The sequence below is a fragment of the Delphinapterus leucas genome, chromosome 2, assembly GCF_059928025.1.
Source record: "Delphinapterus leucas isolate spDelLeu-1000000601 "Yukka" chromosome 2, BTC_Dleu_Yukka2, whole genome shotgun sequence".
Classification (NCBI taxonomy): Eukaryota; Metazoa; Chordata; class Mammalia; order Artiodactyla; family Monodontidae; genus Delphinapterus; species Delphinapterus leucas.
This window is the reverse complement of record NC_143130.1, coordinates 53,631,324-53,654,963: the sequence shown is the minus strand read 5'-3', so window position 1 is coordinate 53,654,963 and position 23,640 is coordinate 53,631,324. Positions and strand designations below refer to the sequence as shown.

The window sequence follows — 23,640 nt, the reverse complement described above, 5'->3', positions numbered from 1 at the left end:
TTTTTTTTTTGCAGTACCCGGTCCTCTCACTGTTGTGGCCTCTCCCGTTGCGGAGCACAGACTCTAGACGCGCAGGCTCAGCGGCCATGGCTCACGGGCCCAGCCGCTCCGTGGCATATGGGATCTTCCCAGACCAGGGCACGAACCCGTGTCCCCTGCATCGACAGGCGGACTCTCAACCACTGCGCCACCAGGGAAGCCCCTGTTGGAAGATTTTTAATCACAGTTTCAATTTCAGTGCTTGTGATTGGTCTGTTCATATTTTCTATTTCTTCCTGGTTCAGTCTCGGCACGTTGTGCGTTTCTAAGAATTTGTCCATTTCTTCCAGGTTGTCCATTTTATTGGCATGTAGTTGCTTGTAGTAATCTATCATGATCCTTTTATTTCTGCAGTGTCAGTTGTTACTTCTCCTTTTTCATTTGTAATACTATTGATTTGAGTCTTCTCCCTTTTTTTCTTGATGAGTCTGCCTAATGGCTTATCAATTTTGTTTATCTTTTCAAAGAACCAGCTTTTAGTTTTATTGATCTTTGCTAACGTTTCCTTCATTTCTTTTTCATTTATTTCTGATATGATCTTTATGATTTCTTTCCTTCTGCTAACTTCGGGGTTTTTTTGTTCCCCTTTCTCTAATTGCTTTAGGTGTAAGGTTTGGTGGTTTATTTGAGATATTTCCTGTTTCTTAAGGTAGGATTGTATTGCTATAAACTTCCCTCGTGGAACTGCCCTTGCTGCATCCCATGGGCTGTGGGTCGTCGTGTCTCCATTGTCATTTGTTTCTAGGTATTCTTTTATCTCCTCTTTGATTTCTTCAGTGATCACTTCGTTATTAAGTAGTGTATTGTTTAGCCTCCATGTGTTTGTATTTTTTACAGATCTTTTCCTGTAATTCATATCTAGTCTCATAGTGTTGTGGTCGGAAAAGATACCTGATACGATTTCAATTTTCTTAAATTTACCAAGGCTAGATTTGTGACCCAAGATATGATCTCTCCTGGAGAACGTTCTATGAGCACTTGAGAAAAATGTGTATTCTGTTTTTGGATGGAATGTCCTATAAATATCAATTAAGTCCATCTTGTTTAATGTATCATTTAAAGCTTGTGTTTCCTTATTTTCATTTTGGATGATCTGTCCATTGGTGAAAGTGGGGTGTTAATGTACCCTACTATGATTGTGTTACTGTCGATTTCCCCTTTTATGGCTGTTAGTATTTGCCTTATGCATTGAGCTGCTCCTATGTTGGGTGCATAAATATTTAAAACTGTTATATCTTCTTCTTGGATCAATCCCTTGATCATCATGTAGTGTCTTTCTTTGTCTCTTGTAACAGTCTTTATTTTAAAGTCTATTATGTCTGATATGAGAATTGCTACTCTAGCTTTCTTTTGGTTTCCATTTGCATGGATTATCTTTTCCTATCCCCTCACTTTCAGTCTGTATGTGTCCCTAGGTCTGAAGTGGGTCTCTTGTGGACAGCATATATATGGGTCTTGTTTTTGTATCCATTCAGCCAGTCTGTGTCTTTTGGTGGGAACATTTAATCCATTTACATTTAAGGTGATTATCGATATGTATGTTCCTATTCCCATTTTCTTAATTGTTTTGGGTTTGTTATTGTAGGTCTTTTCCTTCTCTTGTATTTCTTGCCTAGAGAAGTTCCTTTAGCATTTGTTGTAAAGCAGGCTTGGTTGTGCTGAACTCTCTCAGCTTTTGTTTGTCTGTAAAGGTTTTAATTTCTCCATCAAATCTGAATGAGATCCTTGCTGGGTAGAGTAATCTTGGTTGCAGGTTTTTCTCCTTCATCACTTTAAATATGTCCTGCCACTCCCTTCTGGCTTGCAGAGTTTCTGCTGAAAGATCAGCTGTTAACCTTATGGGGATTCCCTTGTGTGTTATTTGTTGTATTTCCCTTGCTGCTTTTTTTCTTTTTTTTTTGCGGTACACGGGCCTCTCACTGTTGTGGCCTCTCCCGTTGCGGAGCACAGGCTCCGGACGCGCAGGCTCAGTGGCCATGGCTCACGGGCCCAGCCACTCCGCGGCATGTGGGATCTTCCCGGACCGGGGCAGAAACCCATATCCCCTGCATCGGCAGGCGGACACTCAACCACTGCGCCACCAGGGAAGCCCTCCCTTGCTGCTTTTAATATGTTTGCTTTGTATTTAATTTTTGATAGTTTGATTAATATGTGTCTAGGCGTGTTTCTCCTTGGATTTATCCTGTATGGGACTCTCTGTGCTTCCTGGACTTGATTAACTATTTCCTGTCCCATATTAGGGAAGTTTTCAACTATAATCTCTTCAAATATTTTCTCACTCCCTTTCTTTTTCTCTTCTTCTTCTGGAACCCCTATAATTCGAATGTTGGTGCATTTAATGTTGTCCCAGAGGTCTCTGAGACTGTCCTCAGTTCTTTTCGTTCTTTTTTCTTTATTCTGCTCTGCAGTAGTTATTTCCACTATTTTATCTTCCACATCACTTACCTGTTCTTCTGCCTCAGTTATTCTGCTATTTATCCCTCCTAGAATATTTTTAATTGCATTTATTGTGTTGTTCATCGTTGCTTGTTTTATCTTTAGTTCTTCTAGGTCCTTGTTAAATGTTTCTTGCATTTTCTGTATTCTATTTCCAAGATTTTGGATCATCTTTCCTATCATTATTCTGAATTCTTTTTCAGGTAGACTGCCTATTTCCTCTTCATTTGTTAGGTCTGGTGGGTTTTTACCTTGCTCCTTCGTCTGCTGTGTGTTTTCCTGTCTTCTCATTTTGCTTATCTTACTGTGTTTGGTGTCTCCGTTTTGCAGGCTGCATGTTCATAGTTCCAATTGTTTTTGGTGTCTATCCCCAGTGGCTAAGGTTGTTTCAGTGGGTTGTGTAGGCTTCCTGGTGGAGGGGACTAGTGCCTGTGTTCTGGTGGATGAGGCTATATCTTGTCTTTCTGGTGGGCCGGTCTCCGTCTGGTGGTGTGTTTTCGGGTGTCTGTGGCCTTATGATTTTAGGCAGCCTCTCTGCTAATGGATGGGGCTGTGTTCCTGTCTTGCTAGTTGCGTGGCACAGGGTGTCCAGCCCTGTTGCTTGCTGGTTGTTGAGTGAAGCTGGGTCTTGGCATTGAGATGGAGATCTCTGGGAGATTTTCACCGTTTGATAATATGTGGAGCTGGGAGGTCTCTTGTGGACCAATGTCCTGAAGTTGGCTCTCCCACCTCAGTGGCACACCCCTGATGCCTGGTTGGAGCACCAAGAGACTGTCCTCCACACGGCTCAGAATAAAAGGGAGAGAAAAGAAAGGAAGGAAGGAAGGAAAGAAGGAAGGAAGGAAGGAAGGAAGGAGAAAGAAAGAAAGAAAAGAAAGGATAAAATAAAGTATGATAAAAGTTATTAAAATAAAAAATTATTAAGAAAAGAATTTTTAAAGGTAAAAAAAAAAAAAACAGACCGACAGTACCCTAGGACAAATGGTGAAAGCAAAGCTATACAGACAAAATCTCACACACAAGCATACACATACACACTCACAAAAAGAGGAAAAGGGGAAGAAATAATATATCTTGCTCCCAAAATCCACCTCCTCAATTTGGGATGATTCGTTGTCTATTCAGGTATTCCACAGATGCAGGGTACATCAAGTTGATTGTGGAGCTTTAATCTGCTGCTTCTGAGGCTGCTGGGAGAAATTTCCCTTTGTCTTCTTTGTTCCCACAGCTCCTGTGGCTCAGCTTTGGATGTGGACCCGCCTCTGCGTGTAGGTCATCTGAGGGCGTCTGTTCTTCGCTCAGACAGGACAGGGTTAAAGAAGCAGCTGATTCTGGGGCTCTGGCTCACTCAGCCCGGGTGCAGGGAGGGTTACGGATGCGGGGCGAGCCTGCGGCGGCAGAGGCCAGCAGGACATTGCACCAGCCTGAGGCGCACCGTGCGTTCTCCTGGGGAAGTTGTCCCTGGATCACAGGACCCTGGCAGTGGTGGGCTGCACAGGCTCCCGGGACGGGAGGTGTGGATAAGGAAGGGAAGTGTGGATAGTGACCTATGCTCGTACACAGTCTTGTTGGTGGCGGCAGCAGCAGCCTTAGAAACTCGTGCCCCTCTCTGGGGTCTGCCACGATAGCTGCGGCTTCCACCTGTCTCTGGAGCTGCTTTAAGCAGTGCTCTTAATCCCCTCTCCTCTCGCACCAGGAAACAAAGAGGCAAGGAAAAGTCTCTTATCTCTTCCGGCAGGTCCATACTTTTTCCCGGACTCCCTCCTGGCTAGCCATGGTGCACTAACTCCTTCAGGCTGTTTTCATGCTGCCAACCCCAGTCCTCTCCCTGCATCGGACCGAAGCCTGAGCCTCAGCTCCCCGCCCCCGCCTGTCCCGGCGGGCGAGCAGACAAGCCTCTTGGGCTGGTGAGTGCTGGTCGGCCCCGATCCTCTGTGCGGGAATCTCTCCACTTTTCCCTCTGCACCCCTGTTGCTGCGCTCTCCTCCGTAGCTCTCTGTACTTCTGTTTTATGGCATTTACCACAAATAAATTACTTGTACAAATGAATGTTTAATTTCTTTTTCCCCCTGCCAGACTGTAAGCTCAGGGAGGGAGAGGATTACGTCTGCTGCATTTGCCCTTAAAACCTCGGAAGCTACCGAAGTGCCTAGCCCAAAAACAGATGGTTAACAAACAATTGCTTAGTTAACGAATGGAAGCAATAAATCAAAGTGTAAGAAAGATTTCAGGCCCCAGGCTGTGAAAACTCTCTAAAAGCCAACCTTTTGAAGGCAGTCAACTGTTCTTCACTGAACTACTTACAGGTCACTTTTATCCAATGTCTACATGTACCAACAGCTGTGTCAGAAATTAATGTACAGTATCTCATTTAGTAGTCACAATCATCCTGTGAGGTAGTTAGCATTTGCTCCATTTCTAGGGTGAAGCAACTGAGGCCAAAATAGTTAGCTCTCATCCAAAGTCAGCACAAGGAGGCAGAGGTAAAATTTTGGCTCTAATGCCATGTGTAGTATAACAGGATAGCATCCCCAGTAGGACAATTTAAGCAGTGACTGAAGAAAGGCTATCAATTAAAAATGTCATGGGGACATTTTTGTACATATATGATCCATCACTAAATAAGCTAAACTGCAAAATCTTCAAGGAGCAATGCAACTCCAATTTCATGAGTCTAGCATTAAGATAATGTCTTCTAAAATATGTGTGGCTGTACAAGAGAAACCAGAACATTGCACTATGTCCTCCCCCAATTCCACCATCAGAGGGCAATTTATCTGGCGCTAAAATGGGCTGTCAAAAAACAAAGGCCGTAGGCAGTTATCAGCTAAATGAAAGAGTTCTGACCTCTTACAAGGTCTCCATCTTCCAATCCCTCCTATTCCACACAGTGATGAAAATACCCTTCCCTGTCTGCCAAGGATATAAGTTTCAAGCATTTGCAAAGGAACTTGAGCCTCTACCTACTTCCCACTACTGCTCCTGCTTCAATGTAACCTAAATAAATAAATAAATAAGATCCCTCCCAATCTCTGTTCTTGGAGGAGTAGAGGAATCACAATTTCTGGATTACCAACAGGGCTAGTCCTGGGTGGGAAAAAAGTAGGTGGGTATTGTTTAGACTAAGGTTCTCTCAGGTCCTACAGCTGTTTACTATTTATCCACCAAACAGTAATAACTATATATTTCAATAAATGAATCAATAAAACTCTGATTTAATGCAGTGGCTCTCAAATTAAATGGATACTAAATTCAACTGAGCAGCTATAACATATATTTTGCATGCATGAACTTACCCTGGCCCCACAACAAAAGTATCAAATCATAATTGAGACTGATGTCCAAGCAAGAGTAATTTTTAAAAGCTCCACATATTATTATGATGCACATCCCTAGCTCAGAGCAACTGTTTTATTATGTTACAGCACTAAACTTCTTATTCATTCAAACACTGGTTGGTTATGTGTGACAGTTAAGTGACAAAATCATATAAATGAATAAAGATCTAATTGTATTATAGCTACACATTGCACTTCATACACACATTTACATTCATTTCCATACAGAAATACCTTCTCTATTTCCTTGAATAATATGGCTGTCTTAGTCTTTTTCTTTTTCCACATTCGATAATGAAGGACAAGAAAAATTTTATATCTCTCGTATGTCTTCTACGTGAGAAAGAAAATAGCTTAAACACACCAAGAAGCAGGGAGAACATACACTCTGGTGTACCTGGGACAGCCAGCTTTATGTTTATTGTATGGGTATAATTATTAAGCGAGACTCCTCACTCTCAAGGATATCCTGGTTTGATGATAACTTATATCAGAAGTAGGCCACTGTTTTCATTTCTATGTGATTTTTAATTGAGTTATAATTCATGTGTGCCATTAAGATCACCTTTTTAGAAGTGTACAATTCAGAGTTCATTGTTGGTTTTTTTTTGCAACCATCCCTAATATAATTCCAGAACATTTTTATCATCCTAAAAAGAAGCCCAATGCCCATTAGCTATCAATCCCCATTCCTTCCTCTCCCCAACTCCTGAAAATTACTTATCTACTTTCTGACTCTACAAATTTGCCTATTTGAGGCATCTCATAAAATGAAATCAGACAATATGCAGCCCTTTGTGTCTGGCTTCTTTCACTTAGCATAATGTTTTCAAGGCTCATCTATGTTAAGTATTATCAGTACCTCATTCGTTTTTTGGCTGAATAATGTTGTATTTTATGGATATACCACATTTTATTTATTCATTCAATAGTTGACAGATATTTGGTTGCTTCCATTCATTAACTATTAACTGCTATAAACAGTGGTATGCAGATTTTTGTGTGGATATGTTTTCAATTCTCTTGGGTGTATGCCTAGGAGAAGAGTTGCTGGGTCACGTGGTAACTTTATCTTTAACTTTTTGAGGAACCACCAGGCTGTGCTCCAAGGGGTCTGAACCATTTTGCCATCCTACCAGTAATGTACAACGGTTCCAATTTCTACACACCCTCATCAACACTTGTTATTGTCTTTTTTATTACAACTATCCTAGTAGATGTGAAGTGGTATCTCAATGTAGTTTTCATTTGCATTTCTCTAATGACTAATGATATAAAGCATCTTTTCATGAGCCTATTGGCCATTTGTATATCTTCTTTGGAGAAACGTATATTTCAAATCCTTTCGTAAACTGGGTTATTTGGCTTGTCATTGTTACCTTGTAAGAGTTCTTTATATACTCTGGATACTAGACCCTTATCAGAAATATGATTTGCAAATATATTCTCCCATTCAGCAGGCTGTTTTTTCACTATCTTGACAGTGTCCCCAGAAGGATAAAGTTTTTAATTTTGACGAAGTTCAGTATGTCTTATTTCTTCTTTGGTTGCTTGCGTTTTTGGTGTCATATCTAAGAAACCACTGCCTCATTCAAGGTCTTGAAAACTTAAGTTTACATGGTTTTAGCTCTTACATTTAAGTCTTTGATCCACTTTGAGCCAATTTTTGTATATGGCGTAAAGCTAGGAAACAACTTTGTTCATTTACATGTGTATATCTAGGTGTCCCACTAAAACTAAAATCTGTAACAAAAAAATCTCCAAATACTTGGGAAATAAACCATACAAGTCAGAATAATTCATGAATGAAGGGAAATTAGAAAACGTTTTTAACTAGTCAAAAATGAAGAACATAGCAAAATATGTGGGATGCAGCTAAAGCAGTGCTTAGAAGGAAATGTACAACTTCACAGGCTTACATTAGAAAGTAAAAATGTCTCAAATTAACAATCATAGCTGCCAATCTAAGAAACTAGAAAAATAAGAGCAAAATAAACCCAATGCAAAGAAAGAAAGAAGATATAAGAGTAGAAGTAAATGAAATTGAAAAGGGAAAAAAATAGAGAAAATCAATGAAATGAAAAACCGTTTCTTTGAAAAGACCAATAAATTGATAAATCTCTTATAAGACTGACAAACTAAGGGAGAAAATACAATATCAGAAATGAAGGAGAAAATATCACTACAGACCCCTAAGACATTAAAGGGAAAATAAGGGACTACTAGAAACAATGCTTCACACATAAATTCTACACCTTTGGAGCAAAGTGATCCATTCTTCAAAAACAAAAACTCAAAACAGATCAAAGAGATTATTTGAGTAACTTTGTATCTATTAAAGAAATTGATTTTGTAACTAAAAAAACTTATGAAATAAAAATCTCCAGACGCCCCTCCAAAAAAACCAATTCACCATAAATTGTATGGGTTATTTCTAGACTCTCAATTCTACTCCATTAATCTCTATGTATATCCCTACACCAGTAGCAAAATGTCTTGATTACCATAGCTTTGTAGTTAAGTTCTGAGATCAGGAAATGGGAATCCTCCAACTTTATTATTTTTAAAGACTGGTTTTTGGCTATTCAAGGTATCTTGAATTTCCACGTGAATTTTAAGATCAGCTTGTCAATTTCTGCAAAAACAGCCAGCTAACATTTTGATATGGATTGCCCTGAATTTGTTTGGGGAGTACTGCAATCTTAATAGTAGTAAGTCTTCTAATTCATAAACACTGTATGCCTTCCATTTACTTAGGTTGCCTTTAGATTCTTTCAACAATGTTTTCTAGTTTTCAGAGTACAGGTATTGCACTTCTTTTGTTAAATTTATTCCTAAGTACTTTATTCTTTTGATGCTATTATAAATAGAACTGTTTTCTTAATTTCACTTATGGATATCACTGCTTTCACTCTATGATTCTTGACTTCAAAAATGTAGAATGACATTTTAAAAAGAGTAATCAGAAGTTTATTATATTTATTTTTTAAGTTTTTTTATTGAAGTATAGTTGATTTACAATATTGTATTAGTTTCAGGTGTACAGAAATGTGGTTCAGTTATATATCTACACATACATATATATATATATACACACATGATTTTCATATTATTTTCCATTACAGGTTATTTTAAGACACTGAATATCGTCCCCTGTACTATAAAGTAAATCCTTACTGTTTACCTATTTTATATACAGTAGCGTGCATCTGTTAATCCCAGACTCCTAATTTATCCCTCCCCACCCCTTTCCCCTTTGGTAACCATAAGTTTGTTTTCTATGTCTGTGAGTCTGTTTCTGTTTTGTAAATAAATTCATTTGTACTATTTTTTAGATTGCATATATAAATATTTGTCTTTCTCTGTCTGACATACCTCACTTAGTATGATATTCTCTAGGTCCATCCATGTTGCTGCAAATGGCAATACTTCATTCTTTTTTATGGGTGAGAAATATTCCATTTTGTGTGTGTGTGTGTGTGTATACACACACACACACACACACACACATCTTCTTTATCCATTCGACACTTAGGTTGCTTCCATGTCTTGGCTATTGTGAATAGTGCTACTATGAACACTGGGGTGCATGTATCTTTTCGAATTACGAGTTTTTATCTTTTCCAGATATACACCCAGGAATGGGATTGCTAGATCCTATGGTAGCTCTATTTTTGGTTTTTTAAGGAACACCCATACTGTTCTCCATAGTGGCTGTACCAATCTACATTCCCATCAACAGTGTAGCAAGGTTCCCTTTCCTCTATACCCTCTCCAGCATTTATTATTTGTAGACTTTTTGATGATAGCCATTATAACCAGTGTGAGGTGATACCTTACTGTGGTTTTGATTTGCATTTCTCTAATAATTAGCAAAGTTGAGCATCTTTTCATGTGCCTGTTGTACATCTGTATATCTCCTTTGGTGAAATGTCTACTTAGGTCTTCTGCCTATTTTTGATTTGAGCTGGTTTTCTTTTTGGATACTGTATTTTATAAGCTGTTTGCATATTTTGGAAATTAAGCCCGTCGGTCACATCACTTAAAAATATTTTCTCCCCTTCTGTAGGTTGTTTTTTTGTTTTGATGATGGTTTCCTTTGCTGCACAAAAGCTTTTAAGTTTGATTAGGTCTCATTTGTTTATTTTTGTTATTATTTCTTTTACTTTGGGAGACTGATCTAAGAAAATATTGCTACGATTTATGTCAGAGAATGTTTTGCCTATGTTCTCTTCTAGGAGTCTTATGGTGACATGTCTTATATTTACATCTCTAACCCATTTTGAGTTTATTTTTGTGCATGGTGTAAGGGTGTGTTCTAACTTCATTGACTTACATGCGGCTGTCCAGCTTTCCCAACACCACTGATTGAAGAGACTGTTTTTTCTCCATTGTATATTCTTGCCTTCTCTGTCAAAGATTGACTATAGGTGTGTGGGTTTATTTCTAGGCTCTCTATTCTGTTCCATTGATCTATATGTCTATTTTTGTGCCAATACCATGCTATTTTGATTACCATAGCTACGTAGTACTTTCTGAAGTCTGTGAGGGTTATGTCTCCAGCTTTGTTCTTTTGCCTCAGGATTGCTTTGGCAATTTTGTCTTTTATAGTTCCATACAAATTTGGGGATTATTTGTTCTAGCTCTGTGAAAAAATGTCATGGGTATTTTGATGGGGATTGTATTAAATCTGTAGATTACTTTGGGTAGTATGGCCATTTTAACGATATTCATGCTTCCAATCCAAGAACATGGGATATCTTTCCATCTCTGTGAATTGTCTTCAATTTTCTTTATCAATGTTTTATAGTTTTTAGCGTATAGGTCTTTCACCTCCTTGGTTAGATATGTGCCTAGGTATTTTTGACGTGATTTTAAATGGGATTTTTTTTTAACTTTCTTTCTGATATTGCATTGTTAGTGTAAAGAAATGCAACAGATTTCTGTATATTAATCTTGTATCCTGTTACCTTGCTGATTTCATATATTAGTTTTTATGTGGAGTCTTTAGGGTTTGCTATATAGAGTAGCATGTTATCTGCATATAATGACAATTTTACCTCTTCCCTTCCAATTTGCATACTTTTTATTGCCTTTTCTTGTCTGATTGCTGTGGCTAGGACTTCCCATACTATGCTGAAAAGAAGTGGTGAGGGTGGGCATCCTTGTCTTGCTCCAGAATTTAGGAAGAAGGCTTTCAGCTTTTCACCACTGAGTATTATGTTGGCTGTGGGTTTGTCATAAACGGCTTTTATTATGTTGAGATATGTTCCCTCTATACTCACTTTGGTGAGAGTTTTTATCGTGAATGGATGTTGAGTTTTATCAAATAATTTTTCTGCATCTATTGAGATAATCATGTGGTTTTTGTCTTTTGTTAATGTGGTGTATCACATTGATTGATTTGTGTATGCTGAACCATCCTTGTGACCCTGGGACGAATCCAACTTCATTGTGGTATATGATCTTTTTTATGTATTGTTGGATTCAAGTTGCTAATATCTTATTGAGAATTTTTGCATCTACATTCATCAAAGACACTGGCCTGTAATTTTCTTTTTTGGTAGTTTCTTTGGTTTTGATATCAGGGTGATGGTGGCTTCATAGGATGACTCTGGGAGTGTTCCCTCATATTCAATCTTTTGGAAGAAAGATTGGTATAAGTCCTTCTTTGTATGTTTGGTAGAATTTCCCAGTGAAGCCATCTGGTCCTGGACTTCTGCTTGCCAGGAGTTTTTTAAAATTACATATTATATTTCACTTCCAGTATTCAGTCCATTCAAATGATCTATTTCTTCTTGATTCAGTTTTGGTAGGCTGTATGTTTCTAGAAAATTGTTCATTTCTTCCAGGTTGTCCAATTTGTTGGCATATAATTGTTCACAGTATTCTCTTACGGTTTTTTGTATTTCTGCAGTATTGGTTGTTATTTCTCTTCTTTCATTTCTTATTTTGTTTCTTTGGGTTCTCTCTCTTTTCTTGGTGACCCTAGCTAGATGCTTGTCAATTTTGTTTACCCTTTCAAAACACCAGCTCGTGGTTTTATTGATCTTTTCTACTGCTTTTTGATCTCTATTTTATTTATTTCCTCTCTCATATTTCCTTCCTTCTACTGACTCTGGGTTTTGTTTCTTCTTTTTCTAATTCTTTTAGGTGGTAGGTTGGGTTGTTTGAGACTTTCCTTGTTTCTTGAGGAAGGTCTATATCACTAAGAACTTCCCTCCCTGAACTACTTTTGCTGCATCCCATGGATTTTGTAATGTTCTGTTTTCATTGTCATTTGTCTCAAGGTATTTTCTGATTTCCTCTTTGATTTCACTGTTGACCCATTGGTTTTTTAGTAGCATGTTGTTAATTTTTTTTATTGCAGTTAAACACGAATTGCCTTGGGTCCTCTAATTTTTATCTACTACAAGGGGAAAAAAATTGATCTAAATAAGCAAGAAACCCTAATAGCCATCCACTTTGCTAAAAGATCTTAAAAAATCAGAATCAAGCAATGCCGAACAATTTTAATCCCAATTTCAGTACTGGGCAATGCAACTACCTTATGCACACGCATGTGTGCACACACATACACACAGTCACAAATGATGTCTTGCATTCCCTTATTAACTATTTAAACAAAATAACCGCTATTCTCTTAGTCGCACGAACTTGAGGGAGACTATCTTACTGTAATTTTCAATGTGATTAGAGATTCTTTGCTCTTACAGATTTATCTTTCAGTTACTTTTAATACAAGGACATTTTTCTTCACTGTAAAATAGGATATTTTTATTACTGTTTACAAACAATTAAATCCAGGCAGAAATTCAAATTCTAAATTAATTTAAGACTATCATTTAACTATTACTTTATGGAAAATGAGCAAAGCATTCCATTTCAGCCAGAAATGCACATGCTATATCTAATTACACATTTTTAAAATACAATATGTTGTATGAACTTAATGATGGCTACTACTCAGTATTTAAAGGTATGATTCAATAAGGAAAACAAACTTTACTTTGAACTTAAAGCTATTACTTGAAAAGTTTTTCTGTATTATATAACTTTCATAAAGGCAGAACATGCCCTACAAACAATTACACTTAATTTTATAAAGCTCTGACTTATATTTGGTTATAAATTTTAGATAAAATTCAAAAACATTAACATATGATCAATAAAAGTATGAAACATAGATATCACTGAGAAAATAATCCCATACTAACCACAAAAGGGACTGCTTAACAAATTCATGGGTATCATGATAGATATTCTGGCCTGAAAAGCAATTTAAATGATATAAGTCTATCAAAAGAAAGGCAAGAAATCATTATGACTCAAGGCACTTTGAACAATGGTGGAGGTTGTACCCTGCATATGGGCATAGGGCCAAGAGAAGGCAAGTGGGGACTGAATCCAGTTTGTTCTCCACTCTCTAAACCCTGAACCCTAGCAGAGGGCAGCATCCACCTAAAATTGGGAGAAGAGCCTTTTTCTAACTTTGCAAGGGCTAGCTGTGACTTGGCTGTAACACATCCAAACAACTAGTTCTTAGAAAAATTAGAACAATTGAAATACTAAATATTGGTACCCTTCCTAAAATCATTAACTCCAAAATATCACTTCTCACTGTGAGTTTATTTTGAATGTTTTAGGTAAAATCGTTAATATAGCAAAACATAAATAGGTTCGGGGAGGGGAGAAATCATCTAAACTTCTAAAATGGTATCCTTCCAGTTTATTTGGATTTCTCTGATTAATAACTGGTTATATATTCAGATTAGAGACATTTTAAAGCTGAATGCTAAAAAATTAGAGGAGAGCTTAGGGGTATATTGTTAAGAACCTATTCCTAATAGAGAAATATACAACTTATTTTACACAACATATAGTGTGAAAAATTATGTATTAACTAAATTTGACGGAAACTAGAAGTAATCTTTTTAAGGTCACTATCATTCCTTTCATTTAATGGTACAGGGAGTTTGAAGATTTTTTTTTAATTGTGTTTCCTTAAAGATACACATTTTTAAATGATACAAATTATTAATCATGATAAATAATCCAATCTACTGACTAAAAAGACATTATAACTGAAATTTTTATCAGAATGACCAGCCTATAAAATGTGTATTTTATTTCTAGATATACCAATGAATTGCCATGTGACTTTTAGTGACTCACATCTTCACTACCTCAAATCAGTTGTACAAAGTGGAGCAAGAATATAGCTGAAACTCTTGCAGGAAATTATGAGGATATAACCACAGGGCACCTTGGGCTCCTTAGAGATAAGCACCATATTATTAAAATTATTATTAAAAAGGATATTTTGTAAACTGCCCTTATTAAGACTAAATCCCATCCATTCATGACCTTTCATTCCAAGATTAATTACACATACATAAGAGCAATGTCGTCTTCACATGGGACACACAGAAAAAATAAAGGACACATCAAGGCAAGGTGTGAAAATGAGAATGAGATTCTAGTCCTCCACCACCAACTCACTTTCAATATTAGCACTCTGTCATTTTTAAAATGTAGATTCTTATACCTATCCCAGATCATAATGATTTCTGGAAAAAAACCTTTGCCAATAATTGCATCCTGTAAAAAGATAAATTATCCTTACTAGAAACCATCTCCATTCTCTATATTATTACGAATACTAAATACATTTAAATCTTTTAACCTTGTATCACCTGAATCAAACCTGTATATAAATGCTGTTCTAGGTCTAACTTTATCTTTATTTATAAAGATAAATATGATTTGGCATATACCATTATATTCAGAATCAGAAGATTTCTAAATGAATGTGAAAAGAAGTATAGCAATATGGGTAGGCATGCAATACAACTAGGAACTGGCATATTTGGTGTTAACATAAAATATACACAAGCATGAAATGTATACATTTTACGTGTTTTTATTTTTATGTGCTTTGATTTTACTCTGCATAAGTGGAATCACAAATAATGAATTTTTTTGTTTCTAGCTTCTATTGAGAAACGTATTTGTGTTACCTGTGTAGTATGTAGCTGTAGTTCATCCATTTTTATTGCTATAAAATAAACAGATATAAATATATATATAAACATATATATGTTATATATATATAAACATATCACAATTTTATTCAATCAACTGTTGATGAATATTGAATTGAGTCTGAAGCTACTAAAACACTGCTGCCACCAATATTATCAACATATCTCTTGGTACACATGTTCATTCACTACTCTCAGGGGTATACTCATGGAAGGAAATTATTGGGTCACAGGGTAAGCAAGTAACAAACTGTTTCCTAAAGCGGTTGTAGTAACATACATTCCTACCAGCAGTGTTTACTGAGTTGCTATAACTTAACATCCTCTCCAAAACTTGTACTGTCAATCTACTTTTTAAATTCAGACACTCTAGTGTTTTACGGAGCCTCTTTGCAGTTTTAATTTGTATTTCCCAGATTACTAATGAAGTTAAGCACCTTTTTCACATATTTCTTGAATACTTGTATTTCTTTTAGAAAGTGCCTTTAAGGGACTTCCCTGGTGGTCCACTGGTTAAGACTCCGCATTTCCACTGCAGAGGATGTGAGTTCAATCTCTCATCGGGGAAGTTTCACATGCTGTGTCGTGCAGCCAAAAAAAACCAGAAGGTGCCTTTTTATGTCTCTTACCCCTTTTTCTATTGGATTTTTTGTCTTTGTCACACTGATGTGCAGAAGTGCTTTGAATATTCTGATATATACATTTTGTCTGTTACATGTGTTGCAAATATCATCTTCCACCCTGCCTTCCCTCTCTATTCTAATGGTGACTTTGCAAGAACAAAGTTTCTTAATTTTAAGGTAATCAAACTTATAAATTGTGTTATTTATATCAGCACTTTTTACTTCTTTCTAAGAATATTTTCCTGTCCAGAGATCATGAACATGTTCTCCTTACATTTAGCTTCTGAAGTTTTATAGTTCTGCCTTTCACGCTGAGATGTACAAATCAATCTTTAATTGATTTTTGCATATGGTATAGAGTATGAGTCATATTTTTGCTTTATCACCAATTGTTCCAATATCATGTATTGAATAATTCTTTTCCTGCCACTCTAAAGTGCCAGTTTTGTCATAAAGTAAGTGCGCATGTACAAACTGACCCTCTTTCAGACTCTTTATTTCTTTTGTTTATCCTTGTGGCATTATTTCACGAAAGTAATTATTGTAGCTTTATAGGCTTTGAGTAGAGAAAGTCTTCTGATTTGATCTTCTTTTTCGTGACTAAGCTATTCTTGGGAAGACCACAAAATTTCCTTTAAAACACAAAACAGAAACTAATAAAATTTTTTTATAATATCCATTGGGATTACAATGAATTGAGAATAATGCTCAAAATGGATTATAACCCTCAGAAAAACATAACCTTAATGGATGACCAAATTAACCCCACAATAAAAGCTACTCTGGACCAATGCTGACAAAGCTTTTAAAAAAAAAGAAAAAAAGCCTCAAAAGGATTCAGCTGATACCAAGTAACTTAAACGTGTACAAAAACAAAGTTCAACACTGTATAAAAAGTGCAAAAAAATCGCTATACCCAACAATGTCCAGCATTCAAACAACGAAAAGCAGGAAATGTGGCCCATAATAATAATAGGCAATCAATATAGAGAACCAGGAACGATAAAGTTAATGGAATTAACAGATGAAGACATTAAAACAATGATTATAAGTAAGTTTTATATGTTAGAAAAGGTAAAGAAAAATAAGAATATGATGAGGAGAAAAATGAAAAATAAAACTTCCAGAGATAAAAAATAATTATTAGAAACAAAACACATACTGGATGATATTAAGAACAGATTATATATTGAAAAAACAATCAGTGAACCTTGAGACATGACATTAACCATCCAAATAAAACAGAGAGGAAAAGAAGAATGAAAAAAAAGGGGGAGTTAAGTGCTGAGACAGACAATCTCAAAAGTATAACTGAAATTCCCTCCCCTCCAAAATATCACCTGGGATAAGTGGGATATCTGAAAAAAGAGTGGTCAGTATGTTTCTAAATTTGGTTTAAAAAAAAAAAACCTCAAAAAAACTAAACAGGATTTTCACAGAGAAAACCATATGAAGGCACATTATAATCAAGTGACATCATAGTCACTAAAACAGTTGTAAGACTGAAGAGCAGTCAAACAAAATAGAAAATTTACATATGAGGCAACAAAGTAAAAATAACAGCAGACTTTCTGTCAGAAACTATACAAGCTATTTCAGAAATGACTTTGCAACATATTACCAGAGATAGAGAGGGACAAGATAGAAGACCCAATTCATCAAGAATACATTTTTTAAAAAAGATATGTATGCACCTATTAAAAGAGCTTCAAAATACATGAACCAGAAGTGAAAGGAGAAACAGACAAATCCATAATTAAAGTTGACTTTTCTCTCAGCAATTACTGTAAACAAACAGAAAATCAGAAGGGATAAATCTTGACGAACACTATCAATCAATCTGACCTAATATTTTTAGAAAGCTCCACTCAACAGCATACAATTCTTCTTAAGTGGACACAAAACATTTATACAGACAACATTCTGCACTCTATAATAAACCCACAAAGCAAGACATGTGGACCACAAAAGAATTAAATTAAAAACCTATTAGAGAAAAATATCTGGAAAGTTTAGGAAATATTTGGAAATTATATAGGTCCAAAAAAAATCACAAAGGAGCTTAAAAATTAACTCCATGTAAACAAACACACGTAAAGAAACTTTGCAGAATGCAGACAGAGAAACGTTTTAAATATTAAATACTCCTTTAGAAAAAGTAGGAAGGTCTCAAATACTAGAATGAAAGAGAGGGTATCACTACAGATCCTTCAAACATTAAAAGAATAAAGAAATGTAACATAAAACTTCATGCCAATACATTAGACAACTTACATGAAACAGACAAATTCCTTAGAAGACACAAAAAACTAAAGCTTATTCAAAAGGAATTATTACAGATCTGAATAGCCCAATATCAATCCAATAAATTGAATTCATAGTTTAAAACCTTCCCACAAAGAAACTCCAAGGCCAGTGGTCTTCATTGGTGAATTCTACCAAACACTTAAAGAAGAAATAACACCAACTGTATGAAAACTTTTCCAGAAGAGGAAATCTCTCCAACTCACCCTGTTATCCTGATACAAAAACCAAAGACATTATTAAAAAACTACATACCAATGTCTACTATGAACACAGATGAAAAAAATCTCTCATTAACACAAATCTGAACTTACACAACAATTTAACTCAAAATTACCTTTATTTCAAGATACCAGAAAACATTTACATATTTGCAATTTTTGTCTATTATCTGTAACAACTTTCTTCAAGGCTTCAACATCGGAATTATTTTATGCCTTTGTATCACAGACCTAAAAAGATTGAAAGTGAGATAATTCTTGGGATAGCTCACCAAAATAAATGGCTTCTTAATATAAAAAATTTAACCCAGCAATATATAAAAAGTATTAACACATCATGACCAAGTGGGGATTATCTCAGAAATGTATGATTTATTCATTCAATATTCAAAAATCAATCAACTACATTAACAGACAAAAGGAAAAAAAACATGTGATCATCTCAAGATGCAGAAAAAGCATCTGATAAAAATTCATTTGATAAAAATACTCACTGATAATAAGAAAAAAAATACTCTCAGCAAACTACGAATATAAGGGAATTTCTTCAATCTGATAAAGGACATCTATAAAAAACCTACAGCCTACATTAAGTATGATGGTAATCATACTTAATGGTAAAAGCCTGGATGGTTTTGACCTAAGATCAACAGTAAGGCAACAGAGATTTCCCTGGTGGTGCAGTGGTTAAGAATCCACCTGCCAATGCAGGGGACACGGGTTCAGGCCCTGCTCTGGGAAGATCCCACATGCCACAGAGCAACTAAGCCTGTGCGCCACAACTACTGAGCCTGTACTCAAGAGCCCGTGAGCCACAACTACTGAAGCCCGCATGCCTACAGCCCATGCTCTGCAACAAAGAGAAGCCACCGCAATGAGAAGCCCATGCACCACAACAAAGCCCAGGTGCATCAACGAAGACCCAACACAGCAACGAAGACCAAACACAGCCATAAATAAATAGATAAATAAATAAATAAGAGTAAGGCAACAATGTGAGCCCACCACTTCTATTCAACATTGCACTGGGACTACTAGGCAGTGCAATAAAGCAAGCAAAAGAAATAAAAGGTACAAAAATTGAAAAGGTAGAGGTAAAATAGTCTTTACTCACAGACAAGATGATGGTCTACACAGAACATTTGAAGGAATACACAAAACTGCCACCATAACTACTGAGTTTAGCAGAATCATAAATTACAAAGGTTTATGTAAAAATCTATTATATTTCTATCACTAACAACAAACAATCGGGAACTGATTTTAAGACGCCATTTACAACAACATAAAAATAGAAAACAGAGATCAATTCAACAAAATACGTGTAATGCCTTTACACTGAAAACTACAAAATACTGCCGAGAAACTAAAGACAGCTTAAATGGAGAAATATACCAAATTCACACAACAGAAGACTCAACATCCTTAAGAGATTAACTATCTCCCTATTAGCCTCTATGATAAAAGCATTCATAATCAAAATCCCACTAAGGCTTTTCTGTCGAAAATGACAAGCTAATTCTAAAATACACAGAAATGGAAAGGACTTAGAATAGAAAAACAGCTTTGAAACAGAAGAGCAAACGTGGAGGATTTACACTACCTTATTTTTTTTTTTTTTTTTTTGCGGTACTCGGGCCTCTCACTGTTGTGGTCTCTCCTGTTGCGGAGCACAGGCTCCGGATGCACAGGCTCAGTGGCCATGGCTCACGGGCCCAGCCGCTCTGCAGCATATGGGATCTTCCTGGACCAGGGCACGAACCCATCTCCCTCTTCCTGGACCAGGGCACGAACCCATCTCCCCTGCATCGGCAGGCGGACTCTCAACCACTGCGCCACCAGGGAAGCCCCGCTACCTGATTTTAATATAAAGCTATGGTAATCAAGACAGTACAGTATTCTCATAAGGATAGATACATAAATCAATAGAACATAATAGAATCCTGAAATAGACCCCCATATAATGTCAACTGATCTGCAGCAAAGGTGCCAAGGTAGTAATTCAGTAGGGGAAAATATAACCTTTTCAGAAATGCTTCTTGAACAATTTGATTTTCATATGCAAAGAAATAAATCTCATCCCTTACCTAATACCATATATAAAAATTAACTCAAAGGGGACCGGGACCAAACACTTAAAATATAAGAGCCCAAAGCAGTTCTAAGACATGAAGGAAAAGAAAAAAGGTAGAAAAAATTTTGCCCAATGTCTGTGCCAACTCCTCCAATTTCCACTCAGAATTAGGGCAGAATTATAGGGAAAACAAATCTGAAGTTCTTCAGTCAGTATTTGAAACTACTCAAAAGGAAAGAGTGTTTCCCATCTAAGTACTCAGAGTAACTCCAAAACAAGTAGCTCTTAACTCAATCACAGCCCTCAGAACCATGCAAAACCTGCCATAAAGAATAAGACACTGCTTATATCTTCAGAACTTAGTGAAAAAAGTATCATAGAGGATACCCAAAAGCTTAAACATAACCCAAATATAACAACTGAAGTTATGCTCAGAGCCATCACGGAGGTTCAGAGAAGGTACAGAATTATAGGGAAATTATAGGTGAAATTCTCTGGAATGAGAATGTCTAAATTCCTATAGTGCTTTAATTCAAATCACTCAGTGTTGAGCAGTTACTGAACTATATATATATATATATATATATATATATATATGAGAAATGTAAAAAAGATAAAAGAAAAAAAATAAACATTAAAAGATATACAGAAGACTAACCAAGGTTTATATTTTAAAATGTGAACTAAACTTCATTATTCCCATCCTTCCTGTATATATACAATTTTTCGACTGAAGGATACTTTTCAATTGGAAAAACAATATCTTTTCCCCTAGTTCCCCAAACTGAAGGATATCATAAAATGGGCTGTTCTGCAGTCAAGGTTTAAAAAGAAAAATATGTGGGCATAAGAAACTGACACTGAAATAAAGTATTTTAACAAAAACTCATTTTGTAAGCTCATAAAAGTTCTTTCTACTGTTTTATTATTCAAGAAAAAATTTAAACGTTAAACAGCAAAGTATTCTTAAAACAAGAATAACAAGAGCAAATATTGTAAGTAGCTTTCCCAAGTTTTTACTGACATAACCATCAGGCTTGATCAACTGTATCTAACATTCAGAATGCTCACATATTATATATAACACACCAAAAACTATCCCCTAACATTTTCTGAAATTACATTATTTTAAAATATCGTAGTATTAATTCTTTTCCATTTTGAATAGAAGGTAGAATTCAAGTGAAGTTTCTCTTATGAAAGCTTTTTGAGGAGAACTACACATCTTACTAGCATATTGGAACCATTAACCTAGGCCAATGTAAGTTTTTAAATCAAAACTGTCTACTCCAGAGCTTTGCAAATGTGGACCTACGACTTAAGGCAAAAAATTCAAAGTCACAAAAAAAGTCTACATTTTAAAAAGATTTCTTAAATTTGCTTAATTTTTTTCTTCAACCCTTCCACCTTTCAAGAAATATGGCTAGATTTGTCCACTTTGTCTTTCATTTGAAAATCTCTCCTCATAATACGTAACTCATGTCCTCAAACCCTCTCTTCCTCCAACTTACTGTCACAGTAAATATGGACTTTAGATTTTTTTTCCTTATTTTCAAATACATGTAATGGACATGGAAAATGGAAGTGGAAAAGATGTAAAAGTATGGGATTATCTCAGCGATGCCACTATATGAGAAACTGTCACTATACCACATTATGTATATTTTGTGTGTGTGTGTGTGGGTGTGTGTGTGTGTATATACACATACATATATATGTATATTCAACAGGATTTTATGAATTTCCTTAATTAATCTACCTTAATCCCCAAAATAAGCTCCGAAGTGACTGCTATTCAAGGTCACAAGACAGTCTTATTAAAAAAAAAAAATTCCCATTTTGTTTATTTACTTCATAACATAGAAAAAAGGAAAAATGTCTTACTAGAAATGATGTATCAGCAAAAAGTGCACTTAGATGTGATCCTTGCAGAGAATTCTTCTTTGTTATTTTTTCACAAAATCCAATTCCTTAATAAAGAAAAAAATATTAGATGGGTTAGTAATTATTCTTAACTCTAAAACAAAATTAAATATAATTTCATTACTACAAATTTCAACAATCAACAGATAGTTCCACTAATACTTACTGAATAATAGAAAAATAAATTTTTTAAAATTTGTATAATAAAAACACAATGTTAGCCAATTGGGCATTGCTAATGTCACTAATCCATTTTTTTCAGGAAGTATTACTTAAATGTTCAGTAATATTCTATCCATGCCAAGATTCACAAATTGGTGTCCTAGGTCCCACTTTCCTATCCTCTATATCACATGATATACTTTATATTTAACTGGTATACACAGCCTACTGAATTTACGTTTTGATAAAATAGTTACATTCTGAAAATGTTCATTGTATTACGTTCTCATTTAGAAAAAAAACTGTCAATGGGTCAGTGACTTGCATTGCCATAAAATGTGTATATATTCAAATGCTATGTGTATACTTATAGCTTCCGCTCTTTTAAAGGGAACAATGAAATGAAAATCAACATAAAAATGCCAAAAACAAATATAAAACAGATTAATGTCAATAATTCACATTAATAAAGGAACACTAATAAATGCTAACCAATGCAGTAGTGCATAAAGAATAATCCAGTCCTGCTACACTTTTGCTTGGAAATAGTAGCAAGACACTTAGGTAGAAGGAGAAAGATGGTAAAAGCCTCTCCTCACCCTGACTGGCCAGGATCAATTTATGATGCTAATCTAATAATTTAGAATTGCATGATTGGGTAATTATGACAATCCCCAAGTAAATCTGCTTCATCAAATGAAAACGGTAATTTCTCCACACAAACACCAGTCTTTTGAATCTTGTTCAGCAATACTAATTATTGTGATACTACAATTTTGTTTCTATTTGAAATGTACAACCCCTCTAGAAGCAGGAGGGGGGGAGCCACAGTCTGCCAAATATTCTTTTTATATTAACGAATTAAGCCTTAAAAGCTTGAACTTTAAAACACACACACACACACACACATAAATAAGCCTTTTTTTTTTTGCCAAGGTTAAAAGGAGCTTGCTTTAAAAAGCCAATTTCAGCTTTTAGTCTAATTGTACCGAAATACAGAACAATCTCCTCAAATACCAATACATTACCAATTTCTAAAATCCAATAATTCAAAATGAAACTATTTTTCATGTGTTCTCATTCTAAACAAAACTAATTATTTTTAAATATATTTTGACACCAGCTTTGTGTCAGTGCCACAGTAGGAATTAAAGTTTGGCAATTTGACCCATGGGAAATAACAGGTTAAATAAAAATTTAATTACACACGTGGTACACATTCTTAATTCAAAAAATATTAATTCCTCAATTCTATAAATTAACCATTATTGACAAGTTTGTTTTGTACACAGCTCTCAAATAGTTTCTAAAAAGCAATATTCTAAAAACCAAGTTTTTATAGTTCGTTTATAACAATCTATAAAGAAATACACTCTCACCTTCAAAAAATAAAACCAAAACTAAAATGTTAGTGCTACAGCCAGTTATCATTAAATTTCACATATTGAACATCAAAAATCCCATTACTCTGTCCAG

At 35.5% G+C, this 23,640-nt stretch overlaps 1 protein-coding gene across 11 annotated transcripts in view; it reads right to left on the bottom strand.

Annotated features, from left to right (window-relative positions):
* The window catches only part of MEF2A (myocyte enhancer factor 2A), a 174,135-nt gene that overhangs the window by 126,358 nt on the left and 24,137 nt on the right, over window positions 1-23,640 (bottom strand). For all 11 annotated transcript variants that reach the window (XM_030764025.2, XM_089906888.1, XM_089906889.1 and 8 more), the window contains exon 2: window positions 21,964-22,049. The gene's annotated coding sequence lies outside the window, so the exon portion shown is untranslated. The remainder of the gene's footprint in view (window positions 1-21,963; window positions 22,050-23,640) is intronic.